This window comes from Pipistrellus kuhlii, unplaced genomic scaffold (genome assembly GCF_014108245.1).
Source record: "Pipistrellus kuhlii isolate mPipKuh1 unplaced genomic scaffold, mPipKuh1.p scaffold_m20_p_2, whole genome shotgun sequence".
Taxonomy (NCBI): domain Eukaryota; kingdom Metazoa; phylum Chordata; class Mammalia; order Chiroptera; family Vespertilionidae; genus Pipistrellus; species Pipistrellus kuhlii.
Window position 1 is genome coordinate 168297654 of NW_023425515.1, and position 7761 is coordinate 168305414.

Sequence of the window (7761 nt, forward strand, 5' to 3'; positions counted from 1 at the left end):
GAGCCCTGAGCGGCTGCGAGCCAAAGCAGCAGGGAGGTCTCTGTAGTGGGAGCCACTGGGCATGCAAGCCTTGCCTCCGAGCCCACGCGTCTGGATGAGCCCTAGCATTAGGAGGCGCTGAGAGCAGGTCGTGGCATGGAGGTGGGGAAATACAAGTGGCTGGGGTACAGCCGCTCTGCCCTGTTCAGGCCCGGTGGCAGGTGGAGTGGTCTGGAATGCATCGAGTGAAACCCTTGCTACATGCTAGGCACATGTGTGCTCTGTCTCTCTGTGTTTGGTATATTTATTTAAGAAAGCACTAGACTGTAATAAAATATTTAATTTGCTTTTTATTTAAACACGCGTGCACACACATACACACTCAAGTGGCCTGGGGCAGGAACAGGGAGTGAGTCACTGGCTAGCGACACTGGCCTTCCAGGCGGTGAAAGGGACAAAAGGAAAGTGAAGCCGCCTGTGGCCGTGGCTGAATGTAGTAGATCTTGAAGGTCAAACCGGGCACTTTGACTTTATTCTGGAAGCAGCAGAGAAACAGTGGAGATTTTTGAGGAGGCTGTAATCAGGCTTGTATTATCAGACAATTCATCAAATATTTATTGACAACTGCCATCTGCAAGGCGCTGGTGACACATCCGTGAAAAAGGCAGAGCGTCCCTGCAGGGGGGTGACCATCCAGTTGAATCACTTCACTCTGGCAGCCAGTACGAAGAGGGCATTGGAGAGACCAGTGAGCGATACAGCTTGACCTCAGATCTGGAAATTGATGGGAATGAAGAGCCAGACACTGTGGAGACTTTCCAGAGCCAGCTGTCTATCCAGCTTTCCTTCTTCCACACTCATCAACTGGACTGAATTCTTGGGGGTGAGGACTAGGTTTTAGCGAAATGAAATCTTTATCTTCAGTAGCTCCTGGAATAGTGCTTTGCATATAATGATCTAATAACTGCTTATAGGACGGTGCAGATGCAGATAGAATAAGGAATTCAGAGGAGCCAGTGGTTTGGAAGAAATAATATGTTCTTAATGGTTGGATGTAGCTATATGGAAGTTCAGTCTTAGAGGTAAGAGGTCAGAGCCAAAGTATACCTATGACCCAGCCCATGAGTACCTGCCCTTAACAGGAAATGGCAGAAGAATTCAATAATTCAAAAGTCTCAAACTTCAAATTGTACGTGAAGGCATACCTGATCTGGCTCTCAGTCTCCCGTTCTACCTGTGCCATTATCCTGGACCACATCCTATGATTTAACCATTCCCCAAAGATGTCAGCATCTTTCATACTCTCCACTTCTCCAAGCCCTGTTCCCTGGCTCAACACAAGATACAAGCAGCTCTCCTCGGCAATAAATCGTTCCCTCTCCCCTTTCTTATAAGCCCAATGTAATTATTTGTATCACCCTTTCCCCCACCCCCCAAGTTCTTCTCAGCAGGTGCTATGCTTTAGTTGTCTATCTTCAGCATCTGGTCCAGCACCTGGCTCATTTGACCCTTCATGTTTGTTGAGTGAATATTAGAGTGAATGAAACATTATGGAAAAGAGAAGGCGGCCAAGAAACCAAGAGTCAAGGAGAGAAGGATAGTAAGAATTCAAAAGCCTTTCTACTTCCCTTGGAGTAGCAGTATTCACGAGTCAATAAATATTTATTGAAAGCCTAATGTGTTCCAGGTATACTTTAGTGGCTCGGGGTCAAAACTGACTCCAAAGGCCTGAGTTAAATACTTCCAGTTAGTATCATGTGACCTTCTGTAAGCTGCTGACTCTCTATAAATGGGAACAACACAGTACCTAAAGAGCCTCGTCAGGGTGGCTCAGTGGTTGAGCATTGACATATGAACCAGGAGATTATAATTCGATTCTCAATCAGAGTATATGTCTGGATTGCAGGCTCAATCCCCAGTTGGGGGCATGCACGAGGCAGCCGATCAATGATTATCTCTAATCATTGATGTTTCTCTCCTTCTCCCTCCCTGAAATCAATAAAAATATATTAAGCCAAAACTGGTTTGGCTCAGTGGATAGAGCAAAGGCTTGCAGACTGAAGGGTCCGGGTTCGATTCCAGTCAAGGGCGTGTACCTTGGTTGCAGGCACATCCCCAGTGGAGGGGTGTGCAGGAGGCAACTGATCGATGTTTCTCTCTCATCGATGTTTCTAACTTTCTATCCCTTTCCCTTCCTCTCCGTAAAAAATCAATAAAATATATTAAAAATATGTACATATTTTTTAAACAACAACACACTAAGATTAAAGGAGATAACCCATGTGAAGTGCTTAGTGTTGTTTCTATCTCAACATTTAGTAGACAAGGTGGGAGGCAACCAGTATATCAAGAAGGTATAGCCGGGACCGGTTTGGCTCAGTGGATAGAGCGTCGGCCTGCAGACTGAAGGGTCCCGGGTTCGATTCTGGTCAAGGGCATGCACCTTGGTTGCGGGGGCATCCCCAGTGAGGGGTGTGCAAGAGGCAGCTGATCGATGATTCTCATCGATGTTTCTAACTCTCTATCCCTCCCTCTTCCTCTCTGTGAAAAATCAATAAAATATATTTTTAAAAAAAGGTATACATGTGGATGTAGATTCATGAGCATTCATTTAACAAATATTACCTACATGCTTACTGTGTACAAAACACTTTTCTGAGAGCGCTACTGAGAGGTTCTGGATTCAGTGTCCATCTAGAGATGAACTAGAGAACAAAGCAGACCATTATTGACAAGAAACTATTCCAGAGGCCAATCATAGTAATAGGGAACTCCAACTATTCTTGTATTCACCTGGACCACATTGGCAAAAGACCATGGCAAGCCCTCAGTAAATTTTGTCCTAGTCCTGGGAGAAAGCATCTTCAAATATCTGATATGGGCCACTGAACCCCAAGTCCTATCAAATGGCATCCACATGGCTGTGGGATTCCTGTAAAATACTCAGTCTAGTGGAGAAGAAAGACACATAAGTGAATAATTCGAGTAGCATGTGTTAAGTATTCCCACAGAAATAAATCTAGAGGTTATGAAAGCACAGGGGTAGGGGTGGGGGACACTGTACCCCAAGGTGGGAATTAATTCTTGAAGGTTTCACAGAAATGACACCTTCCCTGAGCAATAAAGGACACTTTACAGAAGGCAGGGAAAGACACCACAGGCAGAGGGAAGCATGTGTTTAAAGGCAATAGAAGCTAGCCATGTGGCAGGTTTGGGAGCTCTAGGTAGTTTGGTGTGGCTCTAGCATAGAGGGCATATGGCTAAGGGCAGGTAATCTAGGCAGGAGTCAGTTGATGAAGAGCCCTGTATGTCATGGTTTAATTTTTATTGTTTATCTTTTTCAGTCCTGGCTGCAGTAGAATCACCTGGGGAGCTTTTAAAATATCAATGCCTGGCTCTCACCTCCAAATTGATTCTCATTGTTTTTTAATGGGAAGAGGCTTGAGCGTGTTTATGTGCTGTGTGGAGGGAAACAGTGGGCTCCAGCACACACCTCACAGACAGAGATGTGTGAAAAAGAAGAGTAAGTCGGTCAAAGGACCAGGAGGAAGTGGAATAGTTTGGGACCTTTAGGGAGGCTAGGTGGAAGGCCTTGGAGGTCAGAGGGTTCAGTGAAAGTTCACACACCAGGGACAGGATGATAAACTGGAGGGATCCGGGAACTCAGTCTTTATTTATTTATTTTTTTTAATTAAAAAAAATTTATTGATTGATTTTAGAGAGGGAGAAAGAGAAAGGCAGAAACACCAATCTATTGTTACACTTATTTATGCATCCATTGATTGATTCTTGTATATTCCCTAACCAAAGATTGAACCCACAACATTGGCATATCAGGACAACACTCTAATCAACTGAGCTCCCCAGCCAGGGCCAAGAATTCACAATACTGATAAGGATGACAGGAAGTCAGGTGACAATTTCCCCAGGGTCCCATCCTGTCTGACTCCCTCCTCACATACTGTTCTCTAAAGGGCCTTCTCCATCCTCTTTCCCCAGAAGGCATGGCTTTTCTTTCTCCATGGGTTTAGTCTGAAAACTGTCATCTGTATAAACTCTAACAATCGTTATTTTAGGCTTTATATTTCAGCAGAAAAATTAAAGGAAAGTGGAATCATACAGGAATGGCAATAAGTAAAAAATAAGATATATTTGTATGGGAGTGAGTGAATGAGCAGGTGGAGCAGTGGAATAAAGTATGGAAAAGGTGGTGGGGGGGTAAGGTGGTGGTGGTGCGATGGGGATGTTGTCATCCAAGAATAGAAACTAAGGGTCTAGGCTGAGGGACAAGAGGAAGGGGCTGTGTCAAGCTTCCCTATCCCCATCTTGTAAAGGACAAAGGGCACTTTCTACACACACTCACACGGGGGAGTTGAGGGGAGTGCTGAGTCTGTGAGGACAAAGGAGCGAGGATGAGGGTGAAGGGTTTGTCAGTTAATCATTCTACATGTCCCTGGGCCTTAGCCAGACAGAAAGTATACACTGCCTAAGGCTGGGACCTTGGCTGAGGAAAATGGAGCTGGAAAGACATCTGGCTGGCAGAAGGGAGAGGCTTTCTGCAAACATTCGTCATATCATCTGGAATCTGGGGGTTTGCTGGACTCTGGAGAGGTCAGGGACAAGAGTGGGTAGCCAATGCCATGGGTATCATACAGAGTTTCCTGAACTGATCATTGAAGAAGAAACTCAGGAGGAAGAGGGCTGTGATAAAACCTGCAGGAAGAGCTCTGGAGAGAGAAAAGGGAAATCTTTGGGGTAGAAGACAACTAGGGGAGATTATTAAAATGGAAGAGATCTAGCAAGACTTGGAAGATGTGTGAGAAGAGCCAATAGGGTAAGAGAAAATGTAGCTTACTATTCAGCACTTTCTCTGGCAAGCAGGGGGCCAGCTGCTTTCCACGTGCTCTTGTGGTTCAGTCTAGTAAGGTACTATTATCACTGCTTACCAGATGAAAAGAATGGGGTCAGAAAGGGTTAACCCAAATGCTACATTATGGATGCTGTAATACAAGACACATTGTGTTGCCATAGATCACACAATTCTCAGGTGGAAAAACTGGGATTCAATCCCTGACAGTTTAACATGCTTGAACTTGGGGAACAATAAAGGGCAGCAAGAGCTAGACTTAGTATGTACAAGGTACAAATGTGGAGCATAAAAGAGGAGGTAATTGACCTTACCCAGTGGGAGTGGCAGGGAATTGAGGACAGATTGGGTTGTTGGAAAGCTTCACAGATGAATGACTCATGAGCTGAATTTTGAAGGATGATTCGGTATTCATCAAACGGAATGATGGGGCAAAGTGTTCCGCGCAGAGGCACCAGTGGTAATAAAGAAATGGAGGCTGGATTGGCTGGTGTTGCTGAGCATCTGACCCATAAACCAGGAGGTCAAAATTCAATTGCCAGTCAGGGGATGTGCTGGGGTTGTAGGCTTGATACTAAGTAAGGGGCATGCAGGAATCAGTTATGAATGATTCTCTCTCATCACTGATGTTTTTCCCTCTCCCTTCCTCTCTCTGATATCAATAGACATTTTAATTTTTTTTTTTTTTTAAATAAATGGAGGCTGAAAAAAGTCTGTATACCCGGGGAATAGAGTGAATGACAGGACAATATAGAAAATAAGTCAGGGGCTAGATCACACAGAACCTTATTTGCCTTCCCAAGAAATTTGAGCTGTTTTCTAAACTTTTCCAGTGAAGTAAATGTAATGGCAAAAAAGAAAAGAATATCCCCAGGGAATCTGGTGGCTTTGTCTGAAGCCCTTCAGACTACAGTCATGCGCCACACGGTAAACAACAGACCACATATGGTCCCATACGATTATAATAAGAGCTGAAAAATTCCTTTTACCTAGTGATGGCATAGCCATCAGGTCCTAGTGCAATGCATTACTCATGTGTATGTGTTGATGCTGGTATCCAGTGTTTGTAAAGTCTACAGCAGTGCACAGTAATGTCCTAGGCCTTCACATTCACTCGCCACTCACTGACTCACTCAGCAAATCCAAGTCCTGCAAGCTCCATTCATTGTAAGTGCCCTATACAGGCGATCCATTTTTAATACTATTTTTACTGTGCCTTTCCTATGTTTAGATACAAATGCCTACCATATTGAGGATAGTAACATGCTGTACAGGCATGCAGCCATCCAGGGTGGCAAATCCCTTCCAAACGTTAGCCCCTATGTGTTCAAGGCTGTCAAGCCAGAGTCGTATTAAGCTTCCCCAGCTACAATGAACCCTCAGGACTATTTAAAAAAAAAAAAAAATGGGGGAGGGGGACCAAAGCCACTGGCCCTACTTCTGGCCTGTTGCTAAAATTCAGTAAGTTATCCCCCCAAATCTGAAGCAGAGGGAAGAAAACATACATCCCTCGGTAGTTTCTCTGGACAGTAATCAGGAGTTGACTCAGGGTGGGCGTTTGGAAGGGTTCAGCCTCTGTCCTGCCTGGTGCTGGGATCAGCTCATACGGCTCCTGTGTCCACAGGGCACAGAGGACACATTGTCCATAGGAGGATTATTCTGGACAAGAAGCTCAGACAAAGGGAGAGGTTGTTCCCAGCTGCCTGGGGGAGGTGAGATGGGGGTGGGAAAAGGGACCAGCCTTGCACTAGGGCATTCCTACAGAGTTCAGCTTCCCCCCTTTCCCCCCCCCCCCCCAGCAGCAGGATGGGAGGTGGGCACTACACAACCTCTCCATCTCAGTTCTAATGCCAGGACCCCTTATGGAGTTGGAAGGAGCACTTAGCTACAACCTACCTGTCTTGGCTGTTGCCCAAGAAAGTACAAGGTTAACTAAAGTAAGCTAGCTAGGTAAGACAATAATACACATCAGAAGGGGAAGACAATGGATGACTGGGGCAAAGATCAAAAGGGAGGCCCAACAATGACCCAATCCTAACCTTAGGACAGAGCTGGAGAAGGAGAGGGCCTAGGCAGGTGTCACGCAGACAGTGATTCAGGATGAACTCAGTGCTGAGTACGATTTCGAGATTTCACAGCTGCTGTTTTCTCCATGCTAGATATAAACATGGAAGACGATCTCATTCTCCAGGGGCCCCAAAGAGTAGGAGAAAGCAGAGCAGTCAGAAACTGAGGAATATTACCAGAGTAGGGCAAGAGAGTCATCTTTTGCAAATCCTAAATTTGAGCAAGTCATGTCCTCTTCTTCTTTTCTAAAATATTTTTATTGATTTCAGAGTGTAAGAGAGAGGGAGATAGAATCATCAATGATGAGAGAGAATCATTGATCGGGTACCTCCACCACACCCCCTACTGCGGATCGAGCATCCAACCTAGGCCTGTGTCCTTGACTGGAATCAAACCTGGGACCCTTCAGTCTACAGGCCGATGCTTTACCCACTGACCAAACCAGCTAGAACCATCATGGTCTCTTTTTCAAAGGAAACTCCATTTATATTCTCTCCTCAGGGAATGAGTGTGTTAGGAGTGGGAAATACATACTCTCCACTGAGGAGGTTACTGGATTGTATGGGCCCCATAGTTGGCGATGCTACATAGGTGGTGTGCTCCAGAGGATTTGGGGTGGGAGTGGGCTTGGAAGTGAGAGCGTGTGCTTCCTAAGTTTAGAAGGTGGAGATGTGAATGCCTCCAGAATAAGGAATATTGATTTATGGGCACAAGATACAGGTCAGGTACTGTGTATGTTCCTGTTGGGGCAGGAGAATATTTCCATTCTTGGAGGACAAGGAATCCATTTCAAATAGCACAGGGGGAATAAAGTCAGTATTAACCACAGACAACAAAGAAACGTGGGT